Source organism: Sciurus carolinensis, chromosome 5 (genome assembly GCF_902686445.1).
Source record: "Sciurus carolinensis chromosome 5, mSciCar1.2, whole genome shotgun sequence".
NCBI classification, from domain to species: Eukaryota; Metazoa; Chordata; class Mammalia; order Rodentia; family Sciuridae; genus Sciurus; species Sciurus carolinensis.
The window spans coordinates 130,424,457-130,444,521 of record NC_062217.1 but is presented as its reverse complement, the minus strand read 5'-3'; the positions used below and the strand labels follow the sequence as shown (position 1 = coordinate 130,444,521).

Below are 20,065 nucleotides of genomic sequence, written 5' to 3'. Positions count from 1 at the left end.
ATTTTTTGTGTAGGTGTGCATGTGGTGTTGAGGCTCAAATCCAATGCCTCATGAAAATTTGGGAAATATTCTCTCACTAAATTAAATCTTCAGTCATATATAATTTTAAAGTGTGTTGTTGAATTCAGGTTTTAGTATTTTGGTGAGGATTTTTCCACAATTTTTTCAGAATTTGTTATGGTATCTTTTTTTTCTTTCTTTTTTTTTTTAACACAATGCTTTTATATTTTATTCACTGGAATATGAAGAATCAACAGTTTAGAATTCTGACCAAAATATCCCAGATAACTGTAATTGCTTAATTAAATACAAAAACTATTGTTGTAAAAAGACCTTAAACCTGCCTTTTCAGCTCAACATGTGAAATTTTACCAGCAAAGTTTTCTCCAATCCCTTCAGCAAGAAGTCCCAGCCTACATACAAATGTAACATTGTCTTTTTCTACTCATGAAACACTTGGATCACACCCCAGTATATAAAGACAAAAAATAAATGTATAATAAAAGGATTGGATAAATCAGGAGAGACTTTTTGATCTTGAATTCTTCACCCACTAACAATGAAGCAGCACTGTGGGCAGCCCAAAATGCACCAAACAGGTTTATAAGTGTAGACACCACTTCAAATGATCTAACCACCAAAAGTATTGGAGCTATTACAATGAGAGGAAGTAATGAATATCCTATAACTCCAAGAAGTTGGCCATATGCAACTTCACCACCAAGAACTCTGGCCAGCAAGAAAATTGTCAGTGAACCAAATATCCAAATGGTTATAATCCATGAGACCACCCTAAACTGCCCATACAATGATATCATGGAAAAGAAAAGAACAACAGCCAGAGGACCCCAAAAGTCAAGATTGTCTCTCACCACTTGTCTATTAAAACCAAGTGATGGCATTGGCATCAAAACACATCGGATTTTGTAGTAAATATCCTTTAGATTGATATCTAATTCCTCCAAGAGTGGCTTGTTATTTTCAGGATCATCATCTTCAACTTCCAAAAGCCAGTCATACCCCTTTGTCTCAGAAATGCAGTGGCTATAGATTCTTTGATAAAATCTCCACCGAGGTTTAATTTGATATCTGGGGATGCTATGGAACCACTGAGGTATTCTGCATCTGCTGAGGAGACAAAGGTGAAGTCCCCCTAAGCTGGGGCATAAGCCCTGGGAGACCTGGTGGCTGCATCTCACCGACCCTCCCCGGCTGCGGTGGAGGAGGCTGCAGCTGGGCCCTGGTCCCAAGGCATCAGTGACAGGGACCCGCAAGCTCGCGCTACGTGGGGCCTGCGAGCCGGGAGCCGAGCGGTGCAGGATGGGACAGAGGCCCAAGAGGAGCGCTGCAGGCTGCCTGACTGCCCAGAGACTGCCCCACTAAAGTCCTCCCGAAGGCGACCGCCCAAGCACTACAATGCCAGCGCCCTGACAGGACCATAACTGGTATCTTTTCTTATACTGTCTCTGTTTGGCATTGAAATCTGGGTAATTTGGGCTTGGTAGAATGAGTTTGTAAGTATTCCCTCCCGTTACACACTTTTTAAAAAAGATTGAAAAGGATTTGTGCTTAAGTATATATATGTGTGTGTGTGTGTGTGTGTGTGTGTGTTAGAATGCTTCAGTGAAGCTATATGATCCTGGGATTCTTTGTTGCTTAGTGACCATTGAATAAACCTCTTCCCATGTAAAGGGCTCATTCAGATTTTTATTTCTTCATGTGTCAAGTCTTTTTATGCTATTTTTCTTAGAATATATTAACTTCTGGTGTATTCATTTTTTTGGCATATCAGTGTTCATAGTAATCTTTTTAACCTTTCTCATCTCTGTGACATTACTTCTACTGTATCCTCCTTCATTTCTTACTTTAATTATGTTTGAGTATTCTATTTTCTTAGTCTAGCTGAGGCATTTTCATTTTTGTTTAAAAAAATCCAGCTTTTTTTTTTTTCCCTCTAATCTTACTTTTGGTAATTTAGGTTTAGGTTGTTCATCTTTTTCTAGAACCTTGAGGCACAAAATTAGTTTTGCTCTTTTTCTCATTTGAGTTCTTTTCCTTTATAAATGCCAGTGCTTATTCTGAAAGCATTATTTTTTATAATGCTTTTTCCCCTGTTTTTCATTTAATTTTATTTGCTTTGAGGGTTTTTTAATTTGTTTGTTTTTTTGTTTTGTTTTTTAAGTGATTCTGGTTATTAAACCCAAGGGCATTATGCTGGCTAGGCAAGCTCTCTACCATTGAGCTAGGGCCCTGTCCCTGTCCCTGTCCTTTTTATCTTGACACAAGGTGTCAGGACTAAGTTGCCCAGGCTGGCCTTGAAATTATAATCCTCTTGCCTCAGCTTCCTGAGTCACATGTGCTGCCATACGTGGTTTATAGCATCTTTTGTGGACATATCTTAGTCTCTAGCAGGTGGGCACCAAGATAATTTATTACACTTGAGAAGGTAAGCTCTGAAACATGGGTTGTCAATATTTTATCTTCTTCCCAAGGTTACTGAGTCAATCCAACCTGGGAATCTAAGAAAACTGTGATGGGTCAGAAGTTTGTCATTTGAAGGTCTGTTCATGGTTTCTGCCATAGTCAGTCTTTGCTTTCAATTCATAACTACCTAATAATTGAAGCCTTTCCCATACTTTGGAAGTTAGTGGTGAACAGTGAAATGCTTAATCCTTTCACCTAATTTTATAGTGAGTCACTAAGATAGGGAACAGAGTACAGGGAAAACAAACTTAGACTTGTAATTGAGAAAGCAAGGAGAAAGAAAAGAGCTTTGAATTCAGGGTGTGACTCCATTCCTACTGGCTTTAATGTGGCTGGCTTTGCACTTACCTGGGTGTAGGAGCTCCTGAGCCATCTTCTTAGTGTCTCAGAAAGGGAATCTGTCCAGGTTTGGGGGAATTGATATGTCCATGGTGGGAAAGCGGTTCCAAGGCTTTCTAGTCACCATTTTACTGATATTTTTTTCCTACTACCCACTGGGCAAAGCAGGGGTCTGTAGGGGAAAATACCTATATTATGAGGGAGATAGTTTCTGTCTCTTAAAAGAATTAATAATCTACCTCCTTGGTTTTTTTTTTTTTCTCTTTTTCTTACATCTAAAACTCATCCATGAAACTTATGAACAACCAATCAAATTCACCAAGTCACTCTGAATATACTTTTAGTTACCCTATACTTCTCTCATTATAAAATTAACCTCAACATGCCCAGAAGTGTTTGTATTTCAAATCTCTTATCTGTGATCCTGAACTGAGCAGCTCAGATATGTGTCCACCCCTGTTAGAGGTTGGATCTAGAATGTCCCCCCAAGGGTCTAATGTGTGGAAGGCTTTTCCCTTCAATGGTGGTGCTATTGGGAGGTGCAGGAAACTGTGAGATGTGGGACTTAGATGGAGGATGTTGGTCAGTAGAGGCATGTTCTTGAAGGTCTAGCATGTCCCTGGCCCCTGCTATCTCTCTCTGCTTCCCAGCTGTCATGAGCCAAGCAGTTTTGCTCCACCACCACCCTGTCATGATGCCCTGCCTCACCTCAGACCCATAATTAGGAGGAAACTGATGGAAGCTGACCAACAGAGCTGCTCCACATGATTTCCCATATGAATGTGTACAGGCTGTACAAATTAAATCCTCCCTTTCCTTTTTTGGAGACAGCATTGTTTCACAAATAACCTTAGAGCTTTCCTTACAAATCTTTCTCCACTGTCTTATCTCCTGGTTAGGGTTTTCGGTTTGCATACACAAGGATTTGAGCCCATTTTGTTTGATCATAAAACTAGCAAGTCAAAGGGAGCAATTCCCTCAGAGGATCCCAGGCTTTTGCTACTGGAATCAATGAGAGGGGCAGAGAACAATGGCAATTTTTTCCAGGATGGCTGAACCTGAGATGATAAAGGAAAGTGCCATTTTGGAGTCTGACTCAGTGGCCTTGCACAGCTGTCATTCTGGGAGACTTTAGCGGCCATGTGGAGCCTTTTGATTGGAAGTGTCCACAGATCAGTGAGTAGTGCTGGGCCCATAATTAGGCTAATAGGATCATGACAATCTAGAGAAGGACTGGAAAGAACAAAGAAGCATGCAGGTGTCAGCCACAGATATAGGAGATTAAACCTCTGTCCTGGAATCTGGGAGATGAAAGAAATATCTGTGCGGTCTTACCACACTTCGGGATCTGGGAGATTGAAGGAAATACCCATCCTGAGGAGGAGGCTGCCAAGGAGTCCTGAACACAGTCTCAGAGACTTTTGAGACTTCAGAGAAGTCTCAGACACTTCTCAGTCTCTGAGAACTTCTGATCAATTTTTAAAAAAACATTTCTGTCCTGGTTACTGGATATTAAAAGTTTGGGAGGCTGGAAGACATTTCCGTCCTGCAGATCTGCAGAAAACTAAAGGAGCTCTAAAATAAAGTGAGGGTTTATTTTGTTTTGTTCATATATTTTAGAACCCTAATGTTTGTAGTTTTATGGCTTCTATGCTCTGAAATCATTTGACAATAGACTGGATTCAAAATTTATGCCTGGGTAAAGAATTCTGAAATTTGCACTTTTGATTAACAATCATTTTTCCAGCTATTAGGTAGCTAATCTTGGCAATGATGCAGGAGTACTTGAGGACACAGAGTTTCCCTTGTCACTGAAAGATGCTTGAGTCTTCACCATTGAGAAAAAAAAAAAAAAAAGAATTAAAAAAATATAAAGCTGCACCTGAATTTCCTAGGAATATTTTTAAAATCTTTAATTTTGGTGTCAAGGACATTTTACTACTGAGTCACATCTCCAGGCCTTTATATTTTTATTTTGAGACAGGATGTTACTAAGTTGCTTAGGACCTTGTGTAAGAAACCCACAAAAATCATGCTAGATATAGGAAATCACATAAAGGAGTTTATGAAGCAAACAGAGTGTCTCCCTGCAGGGTAAGAGAGAAAACGAGAGGAAAAGAGAAATGGCAAGTTCTAGAGAGAGTGGAAAAGTGAGGAGGAGAGAGAAAGCAAGTGAGTAGGAGAGAGAAAAGCATGAGAAAAGATGGCAGGGTGCTATCTCTAAGCAGTTAATTCTGCCGTGCAAACAGAGGCCCAGTAACAGAGAAGGATACTTGTAAGCTGACTGATGAACCAATAGCTAGCTAGGATATTGACAGACTGACAAGTAGTTGGGAGGTGGGAAAATGGCTGCAGCGGAAAGGGCAGGGAGAGCAGCTTTGAGACTGACAAGCTAGGTTGTGATGCAAAGGGCAGGGGAGCAGGTTTCAGACTGACAAGCTAGGTTGCGATGCAATGGAAAGGATGGGGGAGCAGTTTTGTATTACACCTTGCACAGTTGTTAATGCTGGCTTCAAAGTTGCAATCCTCCTGCCTCAGCTTCCTGAGTGAATGGAGTTCCAATGATACACAACTATACCCTGCAACCTAGGAATAAATTTGGTTGTGGTTTCAGTGACTGCTTCACTCCTTTTGGCAGAATTTTTCTCTTCTGGAACTCTTTAACACTATCAAGTCCATGATAACATTTTATGGCTTTTAAAGAATTCACTTTTAGGGGAATAGGCAAGATGACTGAGTGGAGGAAGGAGGAACTTTCCACATACTCTGTTGTTTGGAATTTGAATGACAAGAATATGGCTTCATAATGAGATTAGTGTCTGAAGAAAAAAAGGAGAAATCATTATTGGTCATGCAAGATCTGGAGAAACCAAGAGATTCTGGTGCAGTGAACAGAAAACTTAAGAAACTACACCAAAGTCTGGCAGCAATGTTGGTGCTATGTCACCACAAAGTGAGGAACAACACAAAGGAAAAGAGAAACACAGTGGGCAAACTGGCACACAGAAAGTGCTCCATGTTTCTCACCTTCTAATTGAAGAAGAGGTGGAGAGCCTGCTCTAGGAGTTTATACTGAGGTGTGTTCCTATGGGAACCTGAGAGTTCTTAATAAATGCTTCCACTCTGTCTCATCCACTGTTTACTGCATGACCTAAAGCACAGCTGGCAGATCACGATCCCAAAGCAGTCCCAAACAATAGTGGATTCAGTGGGTTGGAGGCAGAAACAGAAGAAAATGCATCCTGCTTTCCCTTTGAACCCTCTGGCACAAAGGACAAGTGGAAAAGTGAAGGGGACATTATGCAGGCATTGTTACTTTGTGTAAGAGTAGAGGGTTGTGCTGGGGACAGAAGAAATTAATCCAATTTCCATTTGAGTTTTCTGATACCAATGATAAACTGAAAAGTGTCAGGGGAGACTGATCAGGTGTGCATGATTATATTTGGGATGGAGACTTGGAAACATGAATTTGGGTGACCGATTGGCTGCAGGAACCCTGTCTTGCACCATTCACTCAGAGATCTGTCAACCCACCCTGAGTAGAACTCTGGAGACATTAGAGTCCCACATGCACAGGTGAGCGCAACATCTACTCTGCCCTAGGAGTGCAAGGATTTCATCTCCTCAGAGGACATGCCCCTAACAAAGGTTCAAAGTTCTGTTTAGAACTCAATCCATTAGCTGCAACTTCCCATGCAGACCTCTGCATGATTTCCAACTGGGAAGAGCAGCAATTTAAGACTTCTGGACAAAATCCCAATAGAAGGTCCTTCCAGCTCCATTCCCCATGTCCTACGTGGTGAGCAGAGAAGCTGAGATCCAGTTCAACTGGCTGCACTTCCAATTGACTCAGCAGGTGGAGGGGCAGAAATCCTAAAAGGAGGTTGGGCTGAATCCCACCCAGTTCTCACTCCCTGTGAGAGGCACAGTAAGAAACAGAAGGATAGTTTGCAATAGGATGTAAACACTCATATCATTGGAACAATTTGTGTATTTTCAATTAAAAATTTAAAAAAGCAAGAGTAACTATTCTCACACCTGACAATATAGACTTCAAATTCTAATTAAAAGACACAAAGAAGGTCACTTTATAATTGTTAAGGGAATCACCCAAGAAAGAGATATAATTATTGTAAATATTTATGCTGCAAACATTTGTGCATCTACATATATAAAACAAACCTTACTCAATGTAAAGAATATAATATACCCAGTACAATAATAAGAGGTTATTTTCACACACCTCTCTCACAAATAGCTAGGGAATCCAGACACAAGCCACGTACACTTTTCAGAACATAAAAATTCTGTTAATCAAATACATGTAATGGATATTTAGAGGTTTTCATCCAGCAACAACTAAATTTACTTTATTCACTGCATAGGCAACTTTCTCAAATTAGTCCATGTTTTATGGTACCCAAGTACAAAAATACAGAGATGTTGCTTGCATCCTCTCAGTTCATAATGGAATAAAATTATAAATTAATAAGATAAAAACAAATTATTCGAACACCTGGAGACTAAATAATACACTTGTAGTGAAGAATGGGTCATTGAAGAAATGAAGGGAGAATAGAAAGCTTGAGAACAGAGTTAGAAGACATCACAATATCTGAGAGAGTATGATGGCATTTCTAAGGGTCAAGTTTGTAACAGTGAGTGCCTACATTAAAAAAAAAATAGGAGTTGTTCAATTCTGGTTACTCAATTACCTACAACCCCTTAAACTTTCAGTCTTACTAAAATTGATGAGTGGTATGCACATTTCCTAAAAAAATATCCGCAGCTGAATCTTTTGTAACCTTATAAAAGAAGTCATACTTAATACATACTGTAACTAGGATATACTGTATCCCAATAAAGATCAAAAACCAACTACTTAGAATGTGTGTTTTCCTAAAAAGCTCGCTTATGCTTCTAGTTGCTACTTACAAAAGTGACACCACAAAAGACCTGTGTTGAGGACAATGACCCCCCGAGAAGCTCATGTTGTGGGTCTGGTTGTCTTCTGATGGGGAAACTGCAGCAGCTCAGAGATGGTTGGGTGCTGTGGCATACAAGTTATATTCAAGGGGCAATACTCATGAGGTCAAACTCAGGAGATGGCATCAAACTACTAGTCCCTTAGGTCAGTGTTAACTGTTGTTAACTGTTTGTTGATAAGTGTTGCCTGGTGCCTCCCAGGGACTTCAATGGGAATGTTCTGGTTGCCTGAACACAGAATGGAGTGGCAAGGCCAAATCTTGAATTTCACAGTAATATCTTGGTAAACCATGTTTTCTGTCCCATGAGTTAATTTTGTTTTCCATATACTAATGTGGCACAAGTACCATTTTTTTTAACACTTCTTGTGTGCAGTGAAGATAAATGACAAGTACACATATTTCTTGCTTCATTGCTATTCTATGTTACACAGGTTTATCTTTTTTCACTCAAAGAAATTAAGTGATAGTTAGTCTCTAAAAATACAGTGTTTCAGGATACCATGGAAATACATGGAAATGTGATCAAGGACTGTTTTAAAACACTTATGCAGCTTTTCAAAGTTGATTGTTTCAAAGTTGGCATTTATTTAAAATAAGTGATAATGTACTCGAATATACTTTTTATGAGAATGATTCAGTAATGGTAATTGTACTATTAAAGTAAGTGAAAGGTTTAAAAAAAAAAGAAGGATCCTAAATAATATAATTTATACCTCAAATCTCCAGAAAAGGAAGAATGACCTAATTCCAAAATTAGTAAAGGACAGAAAATAATAAAGATCAGAGTCAAAATTAATGAAATTGAGAAGTAAAAGATTAATGAGTTGATTCTTTGAAAAGGTAAATTAGATTGAGCAACCCTAACTAAATGAAGAGAAAACCCAAATTAACAAACTAAAAGATGAAAGAGAAGACATGACAAAAAACATTTCTGAAATCCAGAGAACCATTAGAAATTATTTTGAAAATATACACTCCAATACACAGGAAAACCAACAAGATGTTGACAAATTCTATACACATAAAAACTATTGCAAATGAACCATGAGGATGTAGAAAACCTAACTATACCACTATCAAGCAGTGAGATTGAAGCAGCAAGTAAAAGTTTACCAAAAAAGAAATGCTCAAGACCACATGGATTCTCACCTTCAAACTTTAAAAATGTCCTAATGGAAAAAAAGAAAAAGAAAAAAAGGAAAAGGAACAAAACTGGCTGCATTGATGGGGCTGTGGCTCAGAGGCAGAGCATTTGCCTAGCAGGTGTGAGGTACTGGGTTGTATCCTCAGCACCGTGTAAAAATAAATAAAGGTATTGTGTTCATCCACAATGAAAAAAATACTTTAAATCTATCTAAACAAACATTTCTCAAAAGAAAAGCACACAAATGACCAATAAACACAAGAAAACATGTTCAATATTCCTAACCATTAGGGAAATGCAAACCAAAACTACATGGAGATTTCATTTCACTCCAGTTAGAATGGTAAGCATCAAGAATAAAAGACATTTTTAAAATTTATTAAAAATTAAAGACAATAAAAGGAATATAAATATTAATAAATGCTGAGGATGATGTGCGGGGAAAATACACACTCATACCATGTGGTGGATTATGAAGTAGTACTATTCTGGAAAACACTCTGGAGAATCTTGAAAGGACTAGCAACGGAACCACCCCATGACCCAGCTATCTCATGTCTCCGTGTTTATCTATAAAGAACTAAATTCAGCTGCCACTGTGAACCAGGGACCTCAATGCTTATAGCAGTGCCATTCACAACAGTCAAGGTATGACACCAGTCCAGGTGCCTATCAACAGATAAAGAAAATGTGGTATATATTCACAATGGAGTTTTACTGAGCCATTAAGAAGAATGAACTTACAGCATTTGCCAGTAAATAGCTGGAACTGGAGAACATCATGCTAAGTCAAAGCAGCCAGACTCAGAAGGTCAAGGGTCCAGTGTTTTTTGTCATATGCAGAGAGCAAAAGAAGGGGGATAAAAGAGAGGGACACCATGAAACAAAAAGGGAGCTCCGTGGAGAGGAGGAAGGGAATTGGGGCTGGGAGGAGATACAGGAGAGGGAGGAACCATGGAATGAAAATGACCCAATGATGCTCTGAACGCAGGTCAATACACCACAGTGAACTCCACTCGCATGTTTGCCTACAAAACATTAATGTAAAAATACAATAGGCGGCGGCTAGGGGTCCACCCGTGGGTTGCGGTGGGAGCTGGGACCCTGCTGCCCTCCTCCACCGCCCGCGGCCACAGCTGTAATTGGGTGGAAGATGGCACTGGGCGGATGGAAATCCTAATGACAGTCTCCAAATTCGCTTCCATGTGTACCATGGGCGCCAATGCCTAGGCATTAGAGAACGAGATTGGTCCAGAAGAATTTCCAGTTAATGAGCACTATTTTGGATTAGTCAATTTTGGGAATATCTGCTACTGCAATTGAGTTCTTCAAGCACTTTATTTTTGTCGTCCATTTCGGGAAAAAGTTCTAGCATACAAGAATCAGCCTAGGAAGACGGAGAACCTTCTTCCGTGCTTAGCAGATCTCTTCCATAGCATAGCCACTCAGAAGGAAAAGGTTGGAGTGATTCCTCCTGAGATGTTCATAACAAGATTAGGAAAGAAAATGAACTTTTTGACAACTACATGCAGCAAGATGCCCATGAATTCTTAAATTACCTACTAAATACAATTGCTGATATTTTACAAGAAGAGAGAAAGCAGGAAAAACAAAATGGTCGTTTACCTAATAGAAATATTGATAGTGAAAATAATAATAGCACACCAGACCCAACGTGTAGGTACATGAGATTTTTCCGGGAACATTAACTAATGAAACCAGATGTCTTACTTGTGAAACTATAAGCAGCAAAGATGAAGATTTTTTAGACCTTTCTGTTGATGTGGAACAAAACATATCAATTATCACTGTTTAAGGTTTTTTAGCAACACGGAAACTCTATGCAGTGAATACAAATATTACCGTGAAGAGTGTGGTAGCAAGCAGGAAGCACATAAACGGATGAAAGCTGAAAAACTGCCTATGATTCTAGCTCTTCACCTGAGAGATTTAAATATATGGACCAACTTCATCGATACACAAAACTTTCTTACCGCGTAGTTTTTCCTTTAGAACTCCTCTGTTTAACACATCAGGTGATGCAACCAATCCTGACAGAATGTACGACCTTGTTGTTGTGGTTCACTGTGGAAGTGGTCCCAATCGAGGCCATTATATTGCAATAGTTAAGGGTCATGACTTTTGGTGGTTGTTTGATGATGACATTAGAAAAAATAGATGCACACGCTATTGAAGAATTCTACTGGTTGACATGAAAATATCTCAAAGAACTGAGTCTGGTTACATCCTTTTCTATCAGTCTCGGGACTGAGGGGGAACCGTGATGAAGAGATATTTTCTGCCTTATTTCTTCTCTCCTTATTTTGGAAAGGATCAGGCACTGATTTTTCAAGATAGAGAAATGCAGGAAGCTCAGGGGGCAGTAGCACACTTTGCACACAATAAAGCAAAGACTCTGGATTAACAAAAAAAATACAATAAATAGTAGGAAGATCAGTAAAGTAAATGGAGGAGAGAGAAGGAGGGAAAGAGGAAGTACTGAGACTGCAATGGGGCAAATTCTATTCCATGCATGTATGATTATCTCAAAATGAACCCACCATTATGCATAACTCTCAAGCACCCATAAAAACATTCAAATTGACTTTTCATTTGTACACCTAAGTTAATATTTTGCTTGATTGGCATGCCTAACTTAAAATTTATTTTAAACAACTTTAAGATTATTTTAATAACTACAATGCACGAATAAAAGAAGAAAATGATAATTTTTAAAAATTCATGGTCATTTGGAGGTTTTTAAATTTCATCCAGTCTTAGCTGGAAGGCAGATATCTGAGAATTAACCCTGAAACTCATGTGAGTGTGGAAAGAAGAAGAAAAGAAGATAAAAGGACTTTAAAAAAACTTAAAATACTAACTATGCTTTTCTGGTGTCTTGGTGTTTATGGGTAATCTAGGAGTAACAGTTAGTAAATAAACATACTTGAGATGTGTTTATGAGTGTGCTCTTCATGTACAGTCAAAAAGTCATGTCATGTGACTAATATAAAACATGACATTTCTTTTTTTATTAAAATATTTTTTATTTTTACAGGCACATTTTGATTCATTGTATACAAATGGAGTAAAACTTTTCATTTCTATGGTTTTAAACAATGTATATTCACACCATTTATGTAATCATACATACATATGGGGTAATACTGTCTGTTTCATTCTACTGTTTTTCTATCCCCACCCCCCACACCTTTTTCCTCTATTCTCTCCAAGATAGCCGGCTCCTCCCATTGGAGTTTGCTGGGGCCAAGAGGGCTGTGCAGTGGTGCTGCTGTGAGATTGCACTTGGGCATCATGGTGGCCAACAACAGGATGAGTTTGGACAGGGAACTTCTGTCATCCCCTGGTGACAAACATTCTTTGTTTCTCTCTAGGTCATAGTCTGACTCTTTTATTTTGGAACCAGTTCTAAAAAGAAAAAGAAATTATTTTCAATCTAATATTTTATAGTTCAGCTGAGTTTCAGCATGATCACTGACTTTTCTATTGACCTTGAGTAGACCCAAAAAAGAAAATCCTTCCTGGGCTGTCCATATTATGGAGGTTATGAATAGTGCACAATTCCAAACTCCAAACTGTCCCCACAGTCTACAGCAGCCCTTCTGTCCATATGAACACAGGGTTTTCGAAGTCTCCCAGCAACTTGTCTACAATCTCTGTATTTAGACTGAACAAGCCCCCAGCTGACCCTAAACACATTTCCAGAGGTTCTACTTATGCTGTGAAGTGCCATGTGTGGAACAAAATCAAATACATCCTTTCTCCTGCACTTTACACCGTCCTCATCTTAGAAGTCTATTGCCATACCAAACTTAACATATCTGAAGTGAAAACTCCTAATGTCTGTGGCAAAAAAGCTGATCAGGACAAAATTTCAGAGCCACCCTTAAGTCCTCTCCCTGAATATCCAACATCTCTTCAAACTATCAGTTCCACCTGTGAACATATACAATCTTACAAGTTCCTTATAATTCCACAGCAAGCACCCTCATCAAAAGTGTCACAGTTCCTATACTGCATAAGTACAATAGTGTGCTAATTGTCTCCTACTGCCAAACTCTCCTCACAGTAGTGTATTACTCCATAAAAGTCACATGACACATTCAAACCCACACAGGAATGAATACATGACCAGTATCAGCACTCTCCTCTATAAAGAAATGGCATGAAGTTTTTTCAGAAGTTCTTTGTATTTCCTGGATTATCTACTAAAAGATACATATATGCGACATTTGGAATTTTGAATTACATTTATGACCCAGAGGTGGCAATTCATTTGCTTAGCCAACTCCTCTCTGGTTGAAAGTTCAGGGTAGGGATTGTGTTCAAATAACTGATTAAGTATCTCCAACTCATGTTTTGTAAATTTGTGCCGAGGTTTTCCTTTTCCTCTTTCATGTTTTCTTTCTCCTTCTCCCTTAGGACTGTGATCAACAGAAAATGCTGGAAAACACACAAACAGAAAAGAATTGAGGAAGACTAGTAGCATCCAGAGAAACAAAAGATTATTTGTTGACTAAGAGTTTTAAAAAGTGTAGTTCTGCCTCAATCTGACTCATAATAATAAAATCTACAATGGATTAAAAGCCAATCTTTAGCAACAGGAGGATAGCATGAGATTATTATCTCCATGGTAGAAAAAGGATTTTAATCTAACAAAAATTCAAAAATTTGGGCTAGGCTTGTGGCTAAATGATAGAGTTCTCACCTCACACCTGTGAGGCACTTCGATTCAACACTCAGCACCATGTAAAAACTGGAATAAAGGTATTGTGTTCATCTAGACAAAAAAAATTAATAAAAATATAAAGAGATCAGTGAAAAATGTCAGCCACAATAGAAATTGAGGAAGCACAAACAAACCAGTTCACATTCATTTCATAACCAACAGTTTAAATGGTTGGGGGAAGAGTAGGGCAAGAATAAGATTAAATACAATAGCCAGAAAGCATTGGGATGGTACAAGTATTGACTATGCCTTCTTTGACTTTTTGCTCTGTACTAGGAAGTACAAGTGAAATTACCCTTTATGCAGCAGTCAAATAATGGATACTTGAAGTTTTTGAACCATGGTTATGTGAACATTTCCTAACCCCACCTCAATTTGAAGGCAGACATAAAACTCTGGACTCAATGGTTAAGCTTAGTTTGGTGGTAGTGAGAACTGAAGCTAGGGCCTCAGGCATGCTAGGAAAACATTCTACAACTCAATCATACTCCAAAGAGAAAAATCTCGATGTCTGGTCATGTAGCTCAGTAGCAGGGTACCCCTGGTTCAATGCCAGCACAACAAAATAATAAATAAAGAAATATAAGCACATAGGGTTGGGGATATAGCTCAGTTGGAAAAGTGGTTGTCTCACATGCAAAAGGCCCTTTGTTCAATCCTTAGCACAACAAAATAATAAATGAATAAATAAATATAATAAACACCTCAATTGGGGGTAGAACTGTAAGTAAGAGAGACATTATATGATTGAAGTTATATTAGTATTAATACTAAAATGTTACAAGTTAAATTTTCTTTTGTGTATGAAAATAGCTACAGAATTGACACATAAGGAAATATGTCACAGCCAAAAACAAAAGAAAACCCAACCCAAGGCAGTAAGAACAAGGAGGGAAATGTGTCCACATACCTACTCAGCAGAAAGACATGCCAACAGGAAAAGTAGCAGCAGCGGCCCTCCTCTCTCCTTCTCCCCTTCCCTCTCCCTCCCACTGACTTGCTATTTTGGTATTTTGCAGAAGGGTGGGGTTGAACCAGCAGCTCTCCCACTGGCTCTAGCACAGAGCTTCATCCCAGTCCTGTTTTACTTTTCATTTGGAGACACAGTTCTACAAAAGTTGCCTCAAACTCGAGATCCTCCTGAATCAGGTTCCAAAAACCACTCTATGACAAGCGTGCACCACCAGGCCCCACCATGAGTGCACTATCAATTGTACACAATACTCGGCTTCTAGTGACAAGCTTGCACATGTCTAAAAACAAGTTTGATTGATGGACACTTCCTGTTTCTGATTTTGTCCCCCCTCTGGGTAAGCTAATTCTCCTGTAAGGTATTAATTTCTTTCATATGGAACAAAAAAACACTATTTGTGAGTCAAAGCAACACTAGGTAGGATTCAAAAATGTTGCTGGGAAAACTCAATATTCATATGCAAAGATCAAGTTAGACCTTTAATCTCACATGCAAAATTAAACACAAAATAAAAATAAATAAATAAAGCTAGAAAAATGCAGAAAACCTGCTGCAAAAAGAACTTGGGGGAGTTTTTTATGACATTGAATTTGGCAATAACTTTTTATATAGGTCAACAAGACAAACAAAAAAAATTAAACTCCATCCAAATAGAGAAGTGTGCATCAAAAAACACAATGAAAAAAATGAAACACAATCAAAAAATAGGAGAATCCCTTCACAAGTCATGTCTGATAAAGTGCTGATACAAGACATAAAGATCCATAACTCACACCCAAATGTACTTTAAAGTGGAAAAAGGTTTTGAATACAATATTCAGCAAAGAAGATACTCAGCAGTCATTAAGCATGTGAAAAGGTGGTCAACATCACTAATTGTAGAGAACCCAAATCAAATCCACAGCATACTAACACCTCACCCATTAGGAGGGCTAATATCCACACACCACATAACACAAACAAAACAATTGTGGATAAGCAGGAACCACTGATGCACTCCTGGTGAGAATGAGAAATGGTGCAGTTACTATGGAAATCAATATGGCAGTTTCTCAAAAACTAATAAAAAATGATTATGGTGTCCACCAATTCCACTTGTATGAGGAAGATACACATTAAAGGGGATTTGAAGAAGAAAACACACTCTATTCCCAGCATAATCACACTTGCGGAGGCCAGATGAATTCAGTCAAGAGTCCAGGGGAGCTTCTGGTCTCTTTCATCCCATTTCCAACCACACTCAATATAAAAAGGTCCCAGAGTTTCTGAAAAGCAAATATGCATGCTGAAAATGTTTTAAAGACATGAGGCTTTTCAAATAAAAGCTCAAGAGTGAAAATCAGCAACGAAGGGCACAAGTCCTTTGTATTACTCTAACCCCTGGTTAGAAGCAGGGCCTCTGGCACCTGCTTACCTGAGATCCATGGCAGATTTGTGAGGATTCACATTCCCAAGGGACTTCAGTTGAGTCATCACTGTTTGGGGGCCCTTGATGCACATTTGTGCCTTGAGAGCATGTGCCCAGTGGACTCCTGGGTCCACTATGTACTGTTGGGGAGGAGGATCGTGTATAAGTTGCAGGACAGCTAGAACTGACCCCACAACACCCTCCTCTGAACTAGAGCTCCTCTAGAGGAGGAAATGAGAGCCATGCCCAGGCTAGTGCAAGCCCACCACCTCAAAACAAAACAAAACAAAACAAAAAAAAAACCATGCCAAAATCTTCTACTTTCCTAGTTACTAAAAGTTCCAATTCATTTCTAAATTTCACAGAATAGCAACAAATTCCTTCAGGTGAACTTGCAAACAAATCTTCAGGACCACTTACTAAATGCTTCCTGTACAGTTTCTCATCCCTACCCCACTCTTGTGGTTGGAGACCTCACTGAAGCCCTGGGGCATGCTAGGATGTACCCTACCACTAAGCTATATTCATGCACTTGTTTGCTTTTTGCTTACTTGTTCAGTGGAGGATAGAACAGGATGGAACCCAGGGCATCAGGCATGCAGGCCTTGTGCATGCAGGCTTCATGCATGGTGGGCAAGCTCTCTAATTCTGAGCCACACTACAGCCTATCCTGTTCATTTTTATTTATTTTTCTTTTCCCCTCCCCCCCATGCCTTTACCACATCTAAACCAATTAACTTTGGAAATGCCTAGACCGGTAATGAATTCAGGATCTTCCTGCCTCAGCCTCAGCAGTAATTAGAATTATAGGCACACACCACTGCACCTGGTCAATATTTTAACTCACAGGAAATTAGAAAATAAAAAAGAGCCTAAAGAATTTATCATTTACAAGGAATCCTATACCCAGGAAAACTAACCTTCAGATTTGAAGATGAAGTAAAATCCTTCCATGATAAACAAAAATTAAAAGACTTCACAAATAGAAAGCCTGCACTACAGAATGTTCTCAACAAAATATTCCATGAGGAGGAAATGAAAAACAACAATGTAGGCCAGCAAAGGGAGGAACTACCTTAGAGAAAAACCACTCAAACGAGAAACCAAGCCAAGTTAAAAACCAAAAATAAGCCAAATGACTGGGAATACAAATCATATCTCAATAATAATCCTGAATGTTAATGGCCTAAACTCATCAATCAAAAGACATAGACTGGCAAAATGCATTAAAAAGAAAGACCCAAAAATATACTGCCTGCAAGAGACTCATCTCATAGAAAAAGACATCCACAGACTAAAGGTGAAAGGATGGGAAAAAACCTACCATGCACATGGACTCATTGAAAAAGTGGGGGTTTCCATCCTTATATCAGATAAAGTAGACTTCAAGCCAAAGTTAGTCAGAAGGGATAAAGAAAGACAATTCATACTGCTTAAGGGAACCATAAAACAGGATGACATAATGATAGTAAATATTTATGCCCCAAACAATGGTGTATCCCTGTACATCAAACAAATCCTTCTCAATTTCAGGAATCACATAGACCACAACACAATAATTCTGGGTGACTTTAATGCACCACTGTCACCACTATATACATCTTCCAAACAAAAACCAATCAAAGAAACCATAGAACTCAATAACTAAATCAATAACCTAGACTTAATAGACACATATAGAATATTCGATCCATCAATGAGCGGATTCACATTCTTCTCAGCAGTACAAGGAACCTTATCAAAAATAGACCATATGTTATGCCACAAAGCAGCCCTTAGGAAATGCAAAAAAATGGAGGTACTGCCTTATGTTCTATCAGATCATAATGGACTGAGAGTAGAAATCAATGACAAAATAAAAAATAGAAATTACTCCAACACCTGGAGACTAAATAATATGCTATTGAATGAAACATGGATAACAGAAAACATCAGGGAGGAGATAAAAAAATTCCTAGAGGTCAATGAGAATGACGATACAACATATCAAACTCTCTGGGACACTATGAAAGAGGTACTAAGAGGAAAATTCATTGCATGGAGCACATTCCAGAAAAGAATGAAAAGTCAACAACTAAATGACCTAAGATTACGGCTCAAAGCCCTAGGAAAAGAAGAACAGAATAACAGCAAAAGTAGTAGAAGACAGGAAATAATTAAAATCAGAGCTGAAATCAATGAAATTGAAACAAAAGAAACAATTCAAAAAATTGACAAAACAAAAGTTGGTTCTTTGAGAAAGTAAACAAAATAGACAAACCCTTAGCCACACTAAAAAAGAGAAGGAGAAAATTCAAATTACTAAAATTCATGATGAAAAAGGAAATATCACGACACACACCACTGAGATACATAACATAATGAGAAGCTACTTTGAAAATCTGTATTCCAACAAAATAGAAACTACTGAAGACATTGACAAATTTCTAGAGACATATGCTCCTCCCAAACTGAACCAGGAAGACATACACAATTTAAACAGATCAATATCAAGCAATGAGATAGAAGAAGCCATTAAAAACCTACCATCCAAGAAAGGCCCAGGACCAGATGGATTCTCAGCCAAGTTCTATAAGATCTTCAAAGAAGAACTCATTCCAATACTTCTCAAAGTATTCCGGGAAATAGAAAAGGAGGGTACCCTACCAAACTCATTCTATGAAGCTAATATCACCCTCATACCCAAACCAGGCAAAGATACATCAAGGAAAGAAAATTTTAGACCAATATCCTTGATGAATATAGATGCAAAGATCCTTAACAAAATAGTGGCAAACCGTATCCAAAAGCATGTTAAGAAAATTGTGCACCACGATCAAGTGGGGTTCATCCCTGGAATGCAAGGATGTCTAACATCCGTAAATCAATAAACATAATCCATCATGTCAATAGACTTAAGGATAAGAATCACATGGTTATATCAATTGACAAAGAAAAAGTGTTCAACAAAATAAAACACCCCTTCATGCTCAAAACACTAGAAAAAATAGGGATAGGAGGAACATGCCTGAACATTTTAAAGGCTATTTATGCTAAGTCCATGGACAACATCACTCTTAATGAAGAAAAACTGAAAGCATTTCCTTTAAAAATGGGAATAAGACAGGGATGACCTCTTTCACCACTTCTATTCAACATTGTCCTCAAAACTCTAGCCAGAGCAATTAGGCAGACTAAAGAAATTAAAGGAATACGAATAGGAAATGAGGAACTTAAGCTGTCACTATTTCCTGATGACATGATTCTATATTTAGAGCATCCAAAAAAACTCCTCCAGAAAACTTCTAGACCTCATCAATGAATTCAGCAAAGTAGCAGGCTATCAAATCAACACGCATAAATCTAAAGCATTTTTATACCCAAACAATGGAGCAGCTGAAAGGGAAATGAGGAAAACAACTCTGTTTGCAATAGCCTCAAAAAAAAAAAATAAAATACTTGGGAATCAATCTAACCAAAGAGGTTAAAGATCTCTACAATGAAAACTACAAAACACTGAAGAAAGAAATTGAGGAAGACCTTAGAATATGGAAAGATCTCCCATGTTCTTAGGCAGAATTAATATTGTAAAAATGGCTATACTACCAAAAGTGCTATACAGATTTAATGCAATTCCAATTAAAAACCCAATGATGTACCTTATAGAAATAGAGCAAGCAATCATGAAATTCATCTGGAAGAATAAGAAACCCAGAATAGCTAAAGCAATCCTTAGCAGGAAGAAAGAAACAGGGAGTATCGCAATACCAGAACTTCAACTATACTACAAAGCAATAGTAACAAAAATGGCATGGTATTGGCACAACAATAGAGAGGAAAATCAATGATACAGAATAGAGGACACGGACACAAACCCAAATAAATACAATTTTTTCATACTAGACAATGGTGCCAAAAATATGCAATGGAGAAAAGATAACCTCTTCAACAAATGGTGCTGGGAAAACTGGAAAACCATATGCAACAGAATGAAACTAAA

The 20,065-nt window shown here is 38.3% G+C and overlaps 2 pseudogenes; one reads left to right on the top strand and one right to left on the bottom strand.

Moving 5' to 3' along the window:
• Positions 1–281: 281 nt before the first annotated feature.
• LOC124984893 (protein YIPF4-like) lies at positions 282–1,194 on the bottom strand (annotated as a pseudogene).
• An 8,928-nt stretch (positions 1,195–10,122) lies between these two features.
• On the top strand, positions 10,123–11,227 carry LOC124984892 (ubiquitin carboxyl-terminal hydrolase 12-like; annotated as a pseudogene).
• The last annotated feature ends 8,838 nt before the right edge of the window (positions 11,228–20,065 follow it).